The sequence below is a fragment of the Ursus arctos genome, unplaced genomic scaffold (genome assembly GCF_023065955.2).
Source record: "Ursus arctos isolate Adak ecotype North America unplaced genomic scaffold, UrsArc2.0 scaffold_26, whole genome shotgun sequence".
Classification (NCBI taxonomy): domain Eukaryota; kingdom Metazoa; phylum Chordata; class Mammalia; order Carnivora; family Ursidae; genus Ursus; species Ursus arctos.
The window spans coordinates 33270749-33292092 of record NW_026622941.1 but is presented as its reverse complement, the minus strand read 5'-3'; positions in this window follow the sequence as shown (position 1 = coordinate 33292092).

Sequence of the window (21344 nt, the reverse complement as noted above, 5' to 3'; positions counted from 1 at the left end):
CCACTGCTATAAAGTGTGTTGTGAAATAATTTAGGAAATTCTTCCACTGCATACAAGGAGAAAACAGGGGGCTCACATGGTTAAGGAAAATTAGGGAAGGACATCTCATTCTCGCCTTCTACTGTCACTGATGTTACAATGATGCTTTCTGCTTGAGGGGCCACAAGACAGCTGGTCCCCACTCTTTGCTGGGCTCCGAAGCTCCAAAGGGCGAGAGCGACGTTCTCTCTGAAGACGTCAGAGAACCATCGAGAGCACAGAGTAAAGTCAGACTAGAACCTGGAAGGATTGAGACCCTAGGAAGTGAGTTCCCTGTTTGTGGCTGCTGTCCTTGGAAGCCGGTGGGTTGTTGGTTCTGGAGAAAAGAAATAAGCTGCTGAGAGCCTGACTGCTGGTCTTATTAGTTTTTAAGAGGAAATATGAATTTGAATTCCAGGCTGGAAGGAGGGCAAAGGGCTCTGGTGAAAATCTCTGGCTTTGGCTCATACCCCATAGGGTTATACTCTAGGAGTGAAGACAGATCAGAGTAAACAGCCCTGGAAAGGACTGGATTTCCTGCAGATCTCTTTTTATTTCTGAACTAAAAGAAGGTGGCCTAGATTGTGAGGCTCCCAAATAGTTTCTACAACATAGATTCTCTTTAGAGAAAGATAACAGAATTTTTAGACTCAAGTTAATTTTACAAATAATTTTGCAACTACAATGTCTGGCATACAATTTAAAAAAATCAGGCACACAGGGGACAATGCAAATGAACCAACACAGCAGAAATAACAGACAATAAAGACAGACAAAATAGGGGCTGCAGATGTTGGACAGATGAAATTACTGGACATAGACTTTTAAAAATATGTGATTATAATTGAAAAAATACATGATCAAGTATTTTATCAGAGAATTGGAAACCATAGGAAACTATTAACTATGAATTCTCATACTACAAAGTGCAATAATCAAAATTAAGAGCATAAATATGAGAAAAACGGCATATTAGATATAACGAAGATTTATTGGACAGGAAGATAAGTCAGAAAAATGTAACAATCAAGTAATGAGAAATAAAGGGATTGAAAATATAGAAGAAAGATTAAGAGACATGGATAAGCAAGTCATAAGGTCTGATATACATGTGATCAGAGATCCTGCAGGAGAGGAGAGGAACAATTAAACAGTAGCAATATTTAAAAAGATAATGTCAGTTTTCTCTAAACTGACAAATCCAAAATTTTTAAAGCAGTTAAGTAACACAAAACAAAACAGAACAGACTGCCTTTAGTGGGGCAACATTCAGATTGATAATTGTCATTGAATGGAATCAATGTAAAGCAGAAAATAATGGAGTGATGTCTATGAATGCTGAAAGAAGCCTATATGCAAAACCCCCCAAACCAAAAACCAGTCAGCCAGCCAACCAAACAAGTACACAAACAAAACACCCTCCAAGAGAGAACGTGAAATAAAGGCATTTTTAGACAAATCAATATGAAGCAATTATTTGACAGTAGAAACACACTTCAAAAAATAATAAAAAGTGATCTTCAGGCAGAATAAAAATAATATTAGTGGAGGATTGGAGTGGTAGAAGGAATATAAAGCAATGAAAGTAGAAAATATGTGGGTGTCTCATTAAATAGAATAATCAGATGAAAAATTAGCAAGGATACTAAATATCTGAATAAGATTATGAGAAAAGCTGACATACATAAAACACTGATCACAAAATGTGAAGATTTCACTCTTTTAAAGTAAGTATATGTAGAACGTTTATAAAAATATGCTTATGGTTTGAGCTATAAATCAAATTTAAATATACTTTGGGCTTAATATCAAAGAGAATATGTTCTCTGACCATAATGATGTTAAACTAGAAACAACCAATAAAAGAAAATGAAAAAAAATCCCCATTTTTTTGTGAATTAAAAAATACAATTATAAATAACTCCTGAGAAATCTGAAAATATTTTGAACAAAATGAATAAACTATCCTGCATATTAAAACTTCTTAAAGGAAAACATATAGCCAAAAATGTAGAAAAGAGACGAAAAGTAATGAGATAAGGATTCAAACAAGAAGTTCAGGAAAGAATATCCTATTATATCCAAAGAAAGTAGAAGAGATAGAAAAGAAAAGATAAAAGAAATTTTTAGGAGTGCTTGGCTGGTTCAGTTGGAAGAACATGTGGCTGTTGATCTCAGGGTTGTATGAGTTCGAGCCCCACCTGGGGTGTAGAGATGACTTAAATAAATAAAACTTCAAAGTAGAAAGTTTTCAAATAGCCAACACATACAACAGAGGAAGAATACCGCTCACAATTGGCCCTTTTAAGAAACTAATCAAATTTATGACCCTCTACTACACTGATCAAGTAGAGAACAGTGATGGAACAAGTAACAGAAATAAAAAATAAAGAGGACATTACTATAGATATTACAGAAATTATCAATATTCTAATTAGATATTATGAACAACCTTCTACCAATAAATTAGAAAATTTCAATAAAATATATTTCTAAAAAATAAAGCTTGGAAAATTGGTACAAGAAAAAATAGTAGATCAGAAGAGACTTAAAATAATTAAAGATTTGATTCTGGTTAGATAGTTTTTGTTTTTGTTTTTGTTTTTTTTTTTTTTTGAAGATTTTATTTATTTATTTGACAGAGAGAGAGAGAGCATGAGCAAGGGGGAGCTACAGGCAGAGGGAGAAGCAGGCTCCCCACAGAGCAGGGGGAACCCAATGTGGGGCTTGATTCCAGGACCTTGGGATCATGACCTGAGCCAAAGGCAGTCGCTTAACCAACTGAGCCACCCAGGGGCCCCTGGCTAGATAGTTTCAATGGTTAATTTTAGCAAGCATTAAAGAAGAAATAACACCGACATTATGCAAATGGTCCCAGAGAATAGAAATAAGGAGTAATCCCCAGTCACTTTGTGAGTCTAGCATATTCTTGATATCAAAACCCCTCACAAGGACATTATAAGAAAGGAAATTAAAGGTCAATTTTATTCATTAACATAGATGTAAAAATTCTAAGCAACGTATAGTCAGATTAAAACTAGATTTATGTGAAAAGTACATCATGAGCAAGTTGGGTTTGTGAAAAACATTCAAGTTCAGTTTAGCATGAAAAAAATCAATATAATTCACAACATTAGAGGGAAATTAGTATATAGAAAGAAAGAGAAAAGAAAGAAAATAGGAAGAAGAAAGAAAAAAGTTGCGATGAATTGCAAGCTATCTATGTAGAGTGGTGACCAACTAGGGGTGACTTTGTCCTCCAGAAGACTTGGGGCAGTCTGGGGCTATTCGTGGTTGTCATACTCAGGGAGTGCTTCTGCTTTTGAGTGGCTTGAGGCCAGAGATGCCGCTGAACATCCTACAATACATAGGACAGCTCCCATAACAAAGGATTATGTGACCCAAAATGTCAATCATGCTGAATTGAAAAAAAAAAATTCTTGTTGTATACAAGTAAATAGAATGCCTCGAGAAAACCAGAGACACACAAAAAATACTCAGACTTTAAGAATGTTTCAAGCAAGAAGGCACCAACAAGTTTTTCTATGGGAAAGAAGAGAATATATACAACATTGTTACCAGATAATTTCGTACATTTAGAAAATGAACATGGTTAAGTGCACTGACCTGCCCTCTACACTTGCTCATTAAAAGGTCTGTGGCGTATTAAGAGGATCTTGCTGGTAGAGAATTGTCATATTGATCGAGTAAAATAGTCTTTGGGGAAATTTCTCAGATGTTTGCTACAAATGGCAGTTCTCAGGGCATGGGAAACGTCTTGCAACATTTCCTTCAAGAGGAAGTCAGACCTTAATTATGTCAGTGATCCACTCAAAGATACATAATCCATGCTCTTCACTGTATGGTGCTCAGAAATGTTACTTCTTAACATTAGTTTTGCATGGCATTAGAGTTACCAGATTTAACAAATAAAAATACAAGATGTCCAGGTAAAGTAGTCCTTATTTATCTGAAATTCAAAGTAGACTGGCCATTCTGAACTTTATCTGGTAAACCTAATGTGCATTTTAATTACTTTTAATTTGCTTTTTACACAAAGAATATTTTTTTGAATTAAATTTTTCCAGCCTCTTTACTGTCTTTCTTTAAAGAAAAACCCTAATGCGTCTTTCTACCGCTCTCTCTGCCTGCCCTACCTTACAAATTCCATTTAATTAACATAGACTCAGAATTCTTGTTCCACTAATTTTCTTTATTTATATAGTTGTTTTGTGGGAACGATTTTAATTTAAGACTTATTCCAAATATGAATTCTGACCTTAGTATATAGTGTTTCCCTCTAAGAAGGTTGAATTCAGCTATGATACTAGGACAGTGAGGTGTGGTGCAGACTTAATAAAAAAATAAAACAAAAACACCTGCTGTCAAAGAAAATCCACAGTGGAAAGAAGTGGGGAAAACCAAACCTGTCCTCAGGCCTGCCGCTCGATATGGAACAGTGTTTCTCAAAGTACTACCTCTGGGCCGCTTTGTTTCAGAATTGCATGTGGCATTTAGGTGGGATTCCTGGGCCCGAATCAGAATCTACATTTTTAACAAACACCCCAGGTGGATCTTAATGCACATTAAAAGTTTAAACATCCTTAGGCTAGAATTTTTCAGTTGTGCAGGTGTCCCCAGCATTGGAAAGTGTTAAATTAAAAAGTAATGGTTTCATCAATGTAATTTAATTTTTATTTTTTATTTCATTAATTTTAGACTTCATTTGGAAATATGGTTGTTGTTTCGCAAACCATTCTGAATCCACGTCCATGAATTCCCATTTCTTCTTCATAGCCCGTGTAAACTCCCCTTCGTACGCCATTCGTTTTTGTCCATTCATTCATTCATTCAACAAACATTGACAGAAACAAGCCTCTGTGACTGCTTTAAAAGGAAATGTTATAAATACAAACCTTATCATTACCCTCCTGAAGGACAGTGTCTTCATATTTTACATTTCTGTCTTTTTCCACATTGTTGGCAGCCAAAAAAAAAAATACAGCTTTATTTTACTTATTTGTTTTCCTGTCACCTGTGGCAAATATTTAATTTGTTACTAAATGACATTTATGGTCTTGAACTTGCTTGTTTCTGTGTCCTCCACACACACTGGGGTCCCAGTATGCATTGACAATATGTGTGTATGCTTATCAAAGTGCCCTTAGGAAATGAAATAACATGTGAAACTCATTTTTTATTTTCCAGCAAACTTCATAACATTCTCCTTGGTTCTATCCTTTGGATAGATTTCTAGTTTATCTTATATGTGAGAAATGACCTTATAACCTGTGTGTGACAGTTGTTTGGGTTTTATTAAGTGCCGTGCTGGCTGGCGATATAGGGGCATTACTCATAGATATTTGTTTGCTACCCCAGTAAGCCAAGAAAATTTATTTTTATATATTTAACTACAGTGTCTTTCTTCTCCTGCATGTCATTTAAAAGTAGTTCATGGAATAAGGAGAATACTGCCAAGTCTAGCTTTAGAGGTGAGAAGGAGATGGATTGCCATCATGGGTCCCAGACGTGAAACTTTGTCATATACACATCTTCTAGGACAAAGTGAGCTTGATGAAAATTAAATATAGATCCAAACTAAGAGGAGTTTTTATTTTTTTTTTCCTATATGCAGAGGAACAATCAGCTTACCACCCCTACTTTCTTCCCCAAAGCATCAGTGGGAAAGGTCCTGCAGAATGCTTCCATCACGCCATCTGAGGCAAGCCACTGCTATATAGTGGGGACGGCTTTTGTTGCTGTTTTTGAAACAATGACATCTTAGTGGCCATTTCAAAGTTCTGTCTGATTTCTGTCATGTGTAGGTAGTCTATATGGCCAGGAAATTCATTAGGACTTAAAAAGCAAATTCTTAATCATACACTCTTTTCATATACTGTACTGAGACTCAAATCAGGTATTTTCCTGATGATCTCACACTATCCAATAGGGACAATTTTAATAAAACTGTATTATTTCAGTATAACTCTGTGCACTGGTCCCAAAGCAAATAGGATCGTTATCCGTTCTCACAAAAGATTGGTGCATTACACTCCACCTCTCCGGCAGCTAGATATGGCATTTCGGTTAAGGACATGCGTAGGTGTGTAATGTGTAATAAACAATGTCACTTGTCAGGATGTGGCTGGGTAGGAGCAGATGTTCAGCTATTTCTGGCTGTAAGTCTTGCCCAGACCCCTTTTCATGTATCTGTTTGGATCTGAACATGCAAGTGGAGACTTGCTCTTCTCTTTTTATTTGTTCGTTCTTGTTCACAGAGATACCTGAACACAATAGAGTACCGAAAACCGTCAATGAAGGTGGTGATGGGGATGCCTAAGAGGCACTGTACTTAGAAATAAACAGTAAAATTTAGGCTTCAGACCACTCAATAAACCAGGGCAAATGACTCAATTTCTCTGAACCTTGGTTTTATAATGTTAAAATACATGTAATCATATTCTAGGTGTGTTGTGATATTTGAGTTAAAGGCAAAGTGTTTGTAACAACCAAAGATTGGCATCCACACAAATGATATTCGTAGGAGGATGAGCGTCTAATGGGGTGCTCTTAGCCATAACTAAAGCAAGCCCTCAAAGTGAATACAAACTGATACAAACGAACCTACCTCCAAGCCAGACTGGAAACATAACCCCACCCAGAGAAAAGACTGATTTCAAATGACTTTAGAACTCTGCTTACATTTCCTGGTATATATTCTAAGGACAATAAAACCTATGAAAAATATTAAACATCAGTTTTATTATTCGTATTAATAATATTGTATTATTATTTTGAAACTATCTTTGTTGATGTTGTAGAATGAAACAAGAATAAAATATTAAGGTTAGCAGGAAACATTTTAAGTGTGAGTGAAAAGAGGCACATGTAAAGAATCAAAGAAATGAAGTAAAAACTCTGAAATGTTAAATTCGAATGGAAATACCAATACGAACTCGTAATGTTAAAATATATATATTTTCTAGCTCTGTCCACTGAGAAAGCCTGGAATCATCGATAACGTAGGAGTGATGAAACTCTTGGTGTCTTAACGGTGACTTCTAAAATACTTTTGTACTGAAAAATTCTTGGACAATTATAGCTGTTTCCAGGTTTAAGATATTTTGTGCCAGAAAGTAAGAAAATAAAGAAATCATATCAAAAAGATATGGGAACCAATTTGAAAGGACTCCAGCTGATCACATTTGATCATCATGAATAATATAATTAACTGAACGTTACTGAATATATAAAATTTCATGAGCCTATCTTGATACTAAAAACAACAATAAGACAGAAGACTAAACTCTCATTCATCCCCATTGGAAAATACGATTAAATTCACTCCTAACTTTGGAAGTTAGTAATTAAAAGGAAAGTATTAAGCATTTTTCTTACCTTTTGCCTATGACCGTAGTTCAGGGTAAGCAAATAGCTTCAGGTGAAATTCTCTCAGGAACTTTACCGAACAATGCCAACTAAAATGCAGAAGGAATGATGCAATTTAAAAAAAATCATTTTTTAACCCCAGTAAAATATTTGATTCAAACAAGGCATTATTACTTGATGCTAAACCATTAGGCAAAAGATTTCATATGGTGCCAAAGCATCACAGTGTAGATGGCTTGCTGATCATTAACGGGAGAATTTTTTACCTTGGTAGTGGAGAGATCCAAGCGTCACCACCTTAACCCAGTGATCAGACTTAGAGTGCTGCCCTTCCGATGTGATGTACCATGCAGTACACAGTATTCCTCAGAAAATACTCTTGCCAAACATAGTTAACTCAAATTCACAACTTATTGACAAAAGATATAGGGACCAGAGGAACGAGTAAGTGATATCACAGGGAACACTTGAACACATATGGACGGTGGGACATTCATCAGACAACTGGCCTGATGTCAACATCATGATGGCTGAGCGGGTGTGGGTCAGAGTCTCAGTGACTGGAGTACCACTATGAACACAGTCTCATGTATCTTGGGCATATGTCCTGGGACACACTGGCATGGTCAGAGAACCTCAAATACTCGAAAATGGACCTAACACTAAGCCTTACCTTTCTTAAAAATCAGCATATACTGAATCCTGTAGCTACATCTTCTTTTTTCTTTTTTTCTTCCTTTTTTTTTTTTTGAATGGTGCTATTTTGGTTAACATAATGACAATTCAAAAATGGTTATAGAAGAGCAATTATTTTGTCAAAACATGTTTAAACATAGAAAATATCTGTTGAACTTCTATGCTGGTAAGACATTAAAAAATGTAAAACATTTTTTATGCTTTATGTTTATGATTCTGTGACTTGAGTTTTGTTGTCATGATTACAGTAGAAGGGGTTTAATAAAGTTAGGCTTTGTCTCCCTATTCCTTCTTAAAAATTTACTTTCTTTTATAACAATATATAATGTAATAAAAGAATATATAATATAGTGAGTTTTGTATTTTTTATCATAAAATTTACACGTGTGCATTATTATCCCCAATATATTTTAGGTCCTACAGCTTCATGCTTTTTCATGTGAGAATATTTCCACTAACCCTTTAAAAATTTAAAATTAAATCTTCTGAGTTGTCTGAATATCAGTAACCTTTCCTTTGTGTGTCTGGGTATGTAAGGCTTATTTTGTTAATTTAAAAATTTATTCTTGAGGGCAGCAAAATCTCTGAGCACCAAAAATTGAAGTTATAAATAAATTTCTAAGGATGGATGTCTGAACAATCAATGATAGTTTTAAATGAAGCCTAACTAATAGGAACCATTATGATTTCAAATGAGTTGAATATAAAAGGAGACAGGACAATAAATGAGATCCCTATTAATAAACATATAGTGATAAGGCTACTATTGCAAACACAAAGTCAACTTCATTCAGATCAAGCTTGCAGCTAATTTATATTTTGTGCCTTTTATTAACTGATATCTAATGAGAATTACTCACATTTTTCACAGTCTCACATCAAGCTCTCCTAATAAAACTCTGCTCTGTTTTGCATGTGAGTTGCATCATTTCATAAAATTTTCAGCAGTCTTTGACTTGCTAAATAAAGTTGTCACTCAAACCTCATTTCCCGCCTGAGCACAGGGAAGCTGAATGGACACTGCATTAATCCTGCATATTGTCTCCGCTTGATGAGGTCTCCAAGAGATCTTTGTCCTGTCACCTTTAATGGACTCTGTCTAATGGACTCATTAGTGAATTTCTTATCATTTTTAGGAGAACGATGCAATCTTACAATGCTGTCCTTCATGCGTTTGGAAATTATTATAATTTATTCCTTAAACACTTATTCAAAAATTAAGAATGAGGAGAATCTACTTTATTTGGGTACTGTAATATTGTAACAATGACATGCTGATTACAATGAGGGGTCTAAGAATACTATTTCATGCTGATTACTCATGTTATATTCAAAACTAGTCGTTAAAGCGGACAACACTCTCCAACTCAGTAGCTTAATATTACACCATAGTCAGAAAATTTGCAGCTGGGAAATGGAGATTTTCTTGGCTTCATTTACGTATAAGTGCAGAAAACTAATAATAAATGACTTCTTGATATCATGCAAATCTCTCTAAGTTCATGCTAGGGCGATTTAAATTTTAATATTATTTTGCATTGCATTCCAATAATGAATACTCATGTTTGTTATCTTACACCACACTCTTCCTTCTCTGTCTCTTTCCCTCAGCTTCTCATGTTATTTTGGTTGATAAAATTCATATAGATGGGTGGGTTGAGGAGGTGGTGGAGAAGATGAATATTAGGCAAATATTTAATTCTGAAAAAATCAGAACCATTTACTATTTTTGTTGTGCTTGAGTATTTTCTTATACCCTCAATTAATTTGTAACAACTTGCCAATTACTTGAGCACATATGCTGAAGTTTCATTACCTGGTTTTCTTTGAATTCCAACATTTTAATGGCTATTGCCTTTATATTTAATAAGAAAAAATGTCCAGTGTTAATACTCTTGATAATTCAAACATATTTTTCCTTTGCTTGAAAACATGCTTTGACTTTTTATTGTTAAATGCCCGACTCCATTTAACTGGAGGCGGTGGAGTCGGCAGATAGCAGCTACATAACCTCAGGCCAGGGGTGTGTGTGTGTGTGTGTGTGTGTGTGTGTGTGTGTGAGTGAGAGGGGGTGAGGTGGTAAGAGGAGGGCATGAAGAACTGGAAGGGAGGTACCTGAAGTCAAGTTCTGAAGAGATATCAGAGCAGAGACCAAGTCATCAGATCGGGCAGGTTGTCTATTATACGAAAAGGCAGTCTGAAGGAGGGAGATAGTAAATGGCTAGGCTTTCCTGGGTCCTGGAACAGTCATCTGTGCTGGGCAATTAGATGATGGTTTGGAGAAACTCCAGACAAAATGCAAATCTCGCAGTATTTTTGTCTGTTTGTTTGTTTTAATTTTTTATTAAAACATTGACTGAACACACTTTCTAAAAGGGATTTGAGATGACTGTCATTTTTGGAATATGTCCTTTAACAACTTGCCCTTATAATCTCTCCACATGATAGAGAATTTTTGAACTTTTCACTGTTCACAAAAGACACTTAGTCTTTTTTTGTTTGTTTTCTGAGTCTGGAATGAAGTATTTTCTCTGTCTAGAATGTCATTCCCCTTCTTGTTTGTCTGATAAACTCTTATTCTTCATGATGCAATGCAAGTGTCACCTCTTCCATGAAGCTTTCTTGAAGAAAAATCCTACATAACTCCATGCCCAGAGTAACTCATTCCAGTATGTTAAGTACTCTGTTAAAGTACTTAACTTCCTTTCTTAAGATGTTATCACTTATTATCATTGAAAAAGTCATTGGGGTTAACCAAGGCTCAGTCTTATGACAACCAGCATGGTTAATAATCTTATTACATTTCCAACATCCTTGGTTTTTCTACTAATATGAAGGCGGGAGGAGGTACAGAAAATAAAACATGAAGTGACATTGCTAACTTTAGCTCTGCTAATTGGTATTTTTATTTTAATATTTCTTTGTTGCACTGTTACATCTGTGCTGTGTTTCCTAAATGAGCTAACTCTGCCATAAATTTTAGAACAATTTTTGAATGGCTGAAATGTTTATTGCACTCAATGTTTATGCGGTACACAGTGTAGAGAGTGTGAATGCAAAGAAGGAAAGGAACAAACCACCATCTGGTTGGTATAAATGTCTGTGATGAGAGGTTAGTTAGTAGAAGCAGCATCTGAAAATGAGGAGGAATGGAATAGTGTACTTGGGATAGTTGAGAAGTAGAACAGTGGGTAAATTAATGATCGTGGTTGCTTTCAAGATGGTAGTAGAAGTAAACATTTCTATTTGGCAAAAATAAGGAATCCTAGTAGAGAGATCTATGTGCAACGCATATTTCAACTAGATCTCTTTAGTCCTTTGTATAGAAATTTTCATTCTTTCCCCAAGATTACTGAAAATTATTGAAGGAAGAAAAAAGATACTCTCATGATCAATCTGGCTTTGACTATCTGCCTCCACTGAACCCTTGTTTTCTTCTATGCCTTCTGGTTCTTTCTTTCTGTTTTGATATTATATCAAATATAGGACTTAGACTTTAATTCATTTCGTTGGAGAAACAAACAAAACACTTTCAAGAGACAGTTAAGCAGCAGACTCTACTGAGGGCTGGGGAAACAGCAGATTTACTTTTCATCAATGCAAAGAATTTCAAATGTTAGTCATTCTTGACCTTCAATGTTATTTAAACACAATTACACTCCCTGTTGTTCCATCTCTCTTTTGTCCCCTGTTCTATTCCTTCTCCTTTCAAATCCACCCTCAAATTCCCTGGCCATTTATAACAGAAAGCAGTTTCACTGTTTCTATTATTGCATTGTCTCTTGTTAACTCATGCTGTGAGTCTCATCATTTATCCTCAGTGCTAACAAAGATAGTTTCAACTCTAAGGGGAATTGAACCTGGCATTAAGGAATATTCATTTTTGCCCCAGAGTGAATGAAAAGATAACTGGATAACTGAGCTTTATTCTTTTCTTTTATGACCTTCATTTAAACAAATATTTTCGTCTGTATGAATTAGCAATGGTGCTAGGTGATAGAGATACAAAAATGGAAAATAGAAAGGACATATTCTTTGACATTATGGAACACTCAAAAAAGACAGAAGTCACAATGTCTGGCATCCAATAAACAGTTACCAAGCTTGTAAAGAAGCAGAAAAAATATAACACATAGTAAGGAGAAAAATCAATCAAACTGATCCAAAAAGGAAAGAGATGAGAATCTGCAGACAAGGTCATTACAGAGTTCTAGCCTCATTTTAAATATTCAGGAAACTAGAGGAAAGGTTGAGCATGAAGATGGAATATATTCAGTAGAGATATGGGAGATAGAGAACACACTCATGTCAAAATTTTAGATCTGAAAAAAATATCTGATGTGAAATGCATACCAAGTGCGTTGAGTGGCAGATTAGACATTCAAGACGGAAAGATTAGTGAACTTGAAGAAATAGCAATAGAAACTATCCAAAATGAAATACAAAGAGAGAAAGGAGAAGGAGCAGAATTAACAGAGCATCAGTGAACTGTGAGAGAACTTTAAGCAGCCATACACCCATGTATTTGAAGAGCCCGAAGGATGTGAGTGAGAGGTGTGGATGAAGAAAACATTTGAAGAAATAATGGCCAGAACTTTCCAAATTTGATGAAAACTATAAACTGACAGATCAAGGAAGCTCACCAAACCTGAAGCACAAGAGACGTGAAGAAATGCTGACACTTCAGAACCAAATTGCCTAAAACCGGCCATAGAAAATTATAGAAGCAGCCTGGGCGGGGGAGGGGAGACACTTTATGTAGACAGAAACAAAGATCAGGATGAGAGCAGGTTTTTCATGTGAAAGAAGACAAGCTAGAAGATGGTGGCATAATGTCATTAAATTAATGAAAGCAAAATGCCCAACCTGTCAAACTAGAATCTTTACCCAGTAAAAATACCTTCAATAAATGAAGGTAATACTCCTAAGAGAAATAACACATATGTCAACACAAAATTGGTGCACAAATGCTCATAGAAACATTCTTTGTCATCACCAAAAACTGCAAACAACCCAAAGGCTCATCAGCTGGTGAATGGAAAAGTGAAATGAAAACACGTCCATATAATGAAATACATCCATATAATGAAATAGTACTTAGCAATGAAAAGGCGTGACTCCTTATATTTATACAAATGGTGAACCACAAAAACATTATGCCACACAAAAGTAGGCAGATACAAAAGACTGTATTATAGCATTCTATTTATATGAAATATCTAGAAAGGGCAAACTTACAGACAGAAAGCAGATTGGTGGTTGCCTAGGACTGAAGGTTAGAGCAGGGCTTAAAGGGGAGTAATGGAAGTTTTTGGATGATTGAAATGTTCGAAACTGGATTTTAGAACAGTTGTGCAATTTTATAAATGTACTGAATTATAAATTTGTTGAATTGAATACCTATGAGAGGTGAATTTTATGGTATGTAAATTATACCTCAATAATGCTGTTTAAAAAAATGAGGGTGAAATAAAGATCTCTTCAGACATACAAAAACTGTAAGAATTCCTTGACAGCAGACATGCACTTCAAGAGATGTTATTGGAAGTCCTTTAAACACAAGAAAAATATAACTGGTCAGAAACATGGATCTGCACAAAGGAGCTCTTTAAGAGATAGTCTGTAGTTTAAAACCAAAATGATAATAATATACTGTAATATTTATTATGTGTAAAAATAAAAAGTATGACAATAATAACAAAAATCAGGAGATAAAAATGTAAGCATATTGTTTTAGTGTTTTTACACCAAATGTGAAATAATATAACATCACCTGACAGTAGACTTTAATAAGTTAAAAATATATTGTAAATCCCAAAGCAACCCATTAAAGCAACACAGGAGTTCTAGGTAATAAGCCAACAGAGAGAGAAAATGAAATCATGAAAGTTACTTGATTCAAAAGAAAGGCAAATAAGGAGCAAAAGACAATGAAGGGAAGATGGGACAAACGAAAAATATCAAGAAACAGATTTAAACTCAGCTATATCAGTAATAAAATTGGATGTAAATGTGAAAATATTCCAATAAAAAGGCAGAGAATGTCAGGTTGAGTAAAACAGAATCCCCGACTATGTGGTGCTTATAAGAAATACACTTTAGTACAAAGACATAAGTAGGTTAAAGTAAAAGAATGGAAAAAGATAACGCCATGCTAACACAAAGCAAAAGAAAGCCAGTGTGGCCATATTACTATCAGACAAAATAAATTTCAAGACAAAGATATTGTAAGACATAGAGTCTCTGGGAGATTATAAAAAGATCAGTTCATTGGGGTGCCTGGGTGGCTCAGTTGATTAAGCAGTCGACTCTTGGTTTCAGCTCAGGTCATAGTCTCCAGGTCCTGGAACTGAGCCTCGTGTCTGGTTCTCTAAAAACAGGGAATTAAGTATAAATCAATAACAGACATGTATTGTATAATCCACAAATATTTTAAGCATAATTGCATACTTCTAAGTAACCCATGGATCAAGGAAGACCTCAAAAAGGAAACGAGAAAGTATTTAGAATAGAATGAAAATGAAAACACAACATACCACCATTTGTGAGACACTATTTGTGTAGATAGCAGCTCCTCAGATATGTCCATATCCTAGTCCCCAGAACCTGCAAATATGTTACCTTACATCGCAAAAAAGACTTTTTTAGATGTGATTAACTTAAAGATCTTGAGGTGAGGAGATTATCTGAGTGAACCCAAATCTTTTCTTGTGCGTCTTTGTCCTCTGTATTGCATCTTTGGCTAAGAGTCTGTTCAAATATTTTGCCTATTTTTTTATTGGATTGTATTCTTATTATTGGGTTTTGAAAGTTCTTTTCATAGTCTAGATATAAATCCTTCAAATATTTGCGAATATTTTTTATAAGTGGATGTGAAAATATGCCCAACATCATTAGTCATTAGGGAAATGTGAATAAAACCCACAATGATGGGGCATCTGGGTGGTTCAGTCGGTTAAGCATCCAACCCGTGATTTCGGCTCAGGTCATGATCTCATGGGTCATGAGATCGGGGAGTCTGCTTAAGATTCTCTCTCCCTCTACCCCTCCCCCCACTAGTGCATGTGCTGTACTCTCTCTCTTTCTTTTTAAAATAAATAAATCTTTTTTAAAAACCCTACAATGATATAATACTACTCATTTATTAGAATACCTTAAATTGAAAAGATTGATTATACCAAGTGTTGGCAAAAATGATGTAACTAAAACTCTAATACCCCATGTGAGAATATAAAATGATGTAACCATTTTGGAAAACAGTTGAGCAGTTGCCTGAAGAGTTAAACATACATGGACCATGTGGCCCAGCCATTCCACACCTAGGTATTTACTCATGAGAAATGAAAGCGTATGCCCATTCAATGTCTTATACATTAGAAACTTTATTTGTAACAGCTAAAAATTTATACATACAAACATATTTATACATAGAAACTTTATTTGTAATACCTAAAAATTGGGGGGGGAACCCCAAATGCTCATCAACAGGTATGTGGGTAAACTATGGGATATCCATACAATGGAATACTATTCAGCAGTAGAGAAGATTGAACTATGACAGAATCTGCAACAAAAAATAAATTTCAAAATAATCATGCTGAATGAAATAAGTTAGACAAAAAAAAGAGACATTGTATGATTTAATTTTTTATATAAAATTCTAGAAATGCAACCAATTCACAGTAACAGAAAGCAGATCAGCATGCTTTTCTGGGCATGGAGTAGGGATGGCAATGCAGCAGGGAGAAATTCCAAGGGAAAATGAAAACTTGTTAGTGATGGGTATCTTCATTATCTTGATTATACATGTGTGGTTGTATACATGTGTCAAAACTTAACTGATTATACACTTTAAACATTTTCAACTTATTGTATCTTAATTATATCTCCATAAAGCTACCAATAAAACACACACAATGAAATATAACTCTACGCTAGCATGACTACAAGCAAAAAGAATCAGAACACTAAGTTTTGGAGAAAATGTGTAGAAATTGGAACCCTCATACATTTCTTGTATGGTTACTTGGGAAAACAGTTTGGCTGTTTCAAAAAAATGTTAAAAGTATTATTGTCATTTGACCTAGTGATTTCACTCCCGAGAAATAAAAACACATATCCGTGAAACTTGTAATGCAACCGTTCATAGGAACTGCATCCCTAACAGATGAAAAATGAAAACAATTCAATGTTCGTCAACTGGCAAAGGGATAAACAAAATGTGGTATATTCGTATGAACACTACTCAATGAACACTACTCACTAAAAATGAAGAAAAACTGTGACATGCCAACACATGGATAAACCTAAAAATCACACTAAGTGAAAAAAACCCAGACATATAATACTATTGATTGCATCATTCAATTTAAAATTTCTAGAAAATGCAAAACTGTAAGAACAGAAAGCAGCTCAGTGTTTGCCTGGGACTAGGAGAGGAAATGTCCACGACTACAAATGGACGTGATAGAACTTTTGGGAATGGTAGAAAGGTTCTAAATCCGTTATGCAATGATAGCTGTGTCACTATATAAATTCACTAAAAATCATTCTGCGTATTTTAAATGGGTGAATTTTATGATAGATCCTGTATGACTCAATAAAACTGTTAAAAATCTCCCCCTAGAAAAGCAGTACCTACCATGTGCCACATATTGGGAGATACAAAGAAAGATATGATAATTGAAAAAAAATAAAAAGTTGGGTCAATAGTGAACTAACTCCCTTCCCCTTCTCCCTAACCGAAGTCATTGTTAGGCATATGAGGTTTGAAGGCTGTGGTCTTGGCACAAGGCTCTGTGCTGTTTCTTGTTCTTAGCTCGTTCAGGAAATAAGTGTCTTTTTTGTCCTGCCAGAGGTATTTTTTTCCCTAACTCTAAAAAAGATGTGGTGCGGCAGTTATTCCTGACTTGCATTGGCTTTGGATGGGTATAGTAGATGCTGGTTGTAGAACACTCAGGTATTCAGAGAAGGGAGCTCGATACCGTCTGTACAGGTTTAATGACTGGAAAGTTCTGTCTGCTACTTCCCAACTGTTGCCCCTTCCCTGGTGTTCATTAGCTTTGTCTGCTGTAAATGCAACCAGTCGCGTCAATGAGCCAGTGAGTAAACTCACCCATTTCAAGTCTGCCAATTAAACTGAAGACAAGTTCAATTTCTTTGGGAAGAAATAACAAAGTTAGCACCATATCCCTGCCTGTTTTTTTTTAAATGTAATTAAAGAGGATATGAACTTTCCCCCTCCCAAACATACCATTCTCTAAGAAGTTCTGTTTCTTCCAAGCACTTTAGAATGCTTGATTTAGAAAGCTGTGAAACATTCCAGAACTGCTTTTATGCATCGTTGGTATATACTGAAAAATACTGGTTTAAAATCTAGTTAATCTGGCACATTAGGGTGATCACCAAAATGACTTAAGTCATTTCTCTTGGGTAAATACCCAGGAAGGGAGGGGCTGAGATCTAAGGTAGGATCTAGGATCTAAGGTAGATAGAAGGTACATCTAACTTTGTAGCAAACTTTCAAACGGTTTTCCAAAGTGGTTGTAGCATTTTACATTCCCACCAGCGGTGTATGGCGGTTCCAGCTATTATAGCAAATGGCACGAAAGCTCTGAACGGTCAAATGTTGTAACTAGAGGTGCACACGCACATACATACACACATACACACACACATAATAGGGGGAATGACTAAAAAATTCAACTTTTTATGTAATGTTATCTAGTATGCCCCTGAGTTACTTTAGTCACAGCTGGCTTAGCTAATTGGAGCACAGAATCCAGTGACCACTTACGTGACCACAATAGCATATGTGGAAGGTAATGAAAATTTGAACTAAGACTGCTGTGCCAGGAATGATCAAGAAGAAAGAAATAGGAGACTGCACTCATAGCCTGCAGGATGAACTAATTTGATGTGGGGGGTCAAGGAAGGGAAACAATGAATGATGATTCTGAGATTTGGGGCTGCAGTACCTAGAAAAGGTATTTTTAATGCAAGGAGATGTCAAGAGGAGATTATTTGTGGGGAAGAGACATATCATTCAGATATGTTATTTTCATAAAGATTTCTAGATGGCAGATCTGGAATTTGAAGAAAATGTAGGATTAGAATGCAGATTTAGGGAGTTGCATCTACAGCATTATTCTTGAAGAAGTGGGGGGTCGTAGAGATGGCAGGGGAAAAACTGTGGATTTCTGAGCTCTAGGACAGAACAGTAAGCAGCCCTTAATATACATGAAACTGGAGGAAGAGGGGTCACAGCAAGAAATTAGGATTGTGGGCTCTTTGGGAAGCTAAGGTAGGACAGAAACCAAATCAACCCAATGCTTTAGAAAGCTGTTTTTAATATGTTTTGCAAAAGGATTTGATGGAAAATCATACGATTCATGAATTTTATGTTCAGAAAGCTTTTTTAAGAATTAGATTCAAAGAAACTGATTATCCCTAAGTGGTCTGGGAGAAGGGCCATTGGGCTTAGGTAACAAGTTTCTCAGCAGTTTGATCTGGAGTTATTCACCATTTACCAACCTAGGGAGGGCTTCAAATAAACATGGGGTCACGGCTGAGACAGTGTAGCTAGCCGTGGAAAAAACACACACGGAGTGAAGAGCGAGGTCTTTTATCAAAGTAAAATAATGGTGCCACATGGTGAAGAGATTTTTTTTTTTTGGTTCCCAGCATTTTTGATTAGTAATTATAAATAGAGATGACAATTAAAACCATAGTCTCCAAGGTAGAGGTATCATGTAACGATAAAAATATTTGCTGATTCAGGCCTTCTCGCCCCCAGTGCACGCTAGAGGGCTGCCGGCAGCCTGCATTTCGCCTCAAGCTGTGTCGTTCTCTCAGAGCAGATATTAATTTAAGGTGTTAATGCTTATGTCATCAGATGTTCTTATTTACAGACTGCGACCCTGTTAATTTGCAGTCCGTGATTATAATCATAATCTTTATCGGTTCATTTCATGAACGCATAGCTTCCTTGTGTTCCTTACTCGCCGGTACCTTCAGGAGAGGATTTGACCAGTAGTCTTATCGAAGCTTTGGAAAAATCTGTCCTGAAAACAGCTAAAGAGGACCAGTGATAAACATATGGAGCATCTCTCAATATGTTTCCCGTATCAGAAGACTTTGGATTAAAGTATTCGTGTGTTATCCCCTTACCTCATTCACCCCCAAACATTGTTGAGCACCGTGTGCCTGTCATTCCACTCATCAGACACATGCTGATGGCCGGGGGTGTGTGAAGGTGAAGAAAGCAGTTTCCAACCTTTGAGATATTCCTAGTGAGCAGTGTATGAAGTTATCCAATACAATATACCTTTCCCCCCCAAATTCCACTTGAGGCAGTTGTTCAGAACTGAGGATGTCGTCTGCCATATAAATAGGACTTGGGGTTGTTCATGTAACGAGTCAGCCACAATCCTGTATAACCTGCGATGTGTGCTGTTACTGAGTCTGATCCTTATGTGAAATAATATGTATTTAAGGAGGATGTGCTCAGGGCTGTCACTCAGAATGCCAAGAAGATCACTTCTCTGCAGTCACAGAAAACTTGCCCTTCTTCCGCTCCCCTTATCTTTTGGGAGCGGGAGAGTGAGACCTGCAGCTCCCAGAGGCTGGTGGGAGTCCAGCTGGGTGAGCACTGGGCTGACTTAGGGCTCTTGGGAGGAGAATCCCACTAGTGAGGGCTGTGTACTCCCTGTAGGTCAGTTGTCTTAGCTTTGGAAAAGAAAGGGGGTAGTCTGTTGCTCTTTCCATTGCCTCCAAAAAGAGTCCAATATTGGTATGCCGATGCAGCATATTCCAATTTATACAGTACTTGACCTGTCGAGGAAACGTCCTTTAAGACTGACCCTGCTAAATTTAGACAGAGCCTGTTCAGTTTTCTCAGATTCCAGGAGCTCAAACTACTTATTAAAAACCTCTCAGTTGGAAATAAGACCGTAGATCTGTCGGCCTTTGCTGAACCATTAAGCCATAGATACCGCTTTTTCCTGAGGAGGGTATAACTTCAGTTGTTGAGAGGGAGATTATTTGCAGTGGTACATATCACCATAGTAACTGGATTTCAAGCAGGGCTGTCGAAATGGAACTTAAAAGTCACACAGAAACAGGTCTACCTTGCACTGGCTTCAAAAGGATCATGTTGGAGAGAGGCAGAGATTCATGGGCTACATGCCATTTGATCTATGATTACTCAAAGGCACAGGGATAGAGGAAGGCAATACGCAGATGTGTATCAGTATGTTGCAGCATTAAGACAAAGATAGTATGTATCCCACCACTGACTTGCTGTAAGCAAAAAACCCAATGAACAGCCTCTTCTCTTGTAACTTTGTGGCTTAAGTTAATGCAGCATTTGTGAATACAAAACACAAAACTGACATTGATTCTTTCAAAAATTTTAACTAGCATTCTAGAACTTATTCACCTTAAAAACAGCAAATATTTGTTGTGTCCTACCATGTACTGGGTAGTCATGTAGCATGTGCTTCATGCTAGAGTAAAGGTACAAAATATGGTTAATAGGAATTTAGTGGGAAAATCATTATCAAATTTTAGAACTAAAAGGAAATGTAGATTATAAAGTTCTTAAATCTTAAATATGAGCAGGGCTTTAAGAGAGATCATCTGAAATGTCTCTAATTGTCAAATGAAGAAGTAAAGTTCCACAGTGATTGAGCAACTTGCTGAAGGTCACAGAGCTTGTTTTAGGTGGAACTGAAGCTAGAAGCCAAATATTCTCACTTTTGAGAGAATATATATATATATATATATAGAGAGAGAGAGAGAGAGAGAGAGAATATATGTATATTTTTTTTCATTTTGAGAGAGAGCGAGCACGTGTGTGTGAGCACGTGCAGGAGATGGGGGGGGGCGGGTAGGGGGAGAGGGAGAGAGAGAATCCCAAGCAGACCATGCTGAGCACAGAGTCCGATGTGGGGCTCGATCCCACGACCCTGAGACCATGACCTGAACCCAAAACAAGAGTCAATCGCTTAACTGATTGAGCCACTCAGGTAACACAAATATTCTGACTTTTGAATCAGGAGATTAGGAGAAACATAATAAAGATTGAGAGATTCTACCCATTACTCACAATTTAAAGAGGAAAATAAAATAAATACACATGAAACAAGAACGTAAATATAAGAGTGGCAAGGGTTTAGAATTAAGGGTGAGGATGTTCTTATGGAATTTCTTTTTAAATTCTTTATTACTTCTTAAGTCAT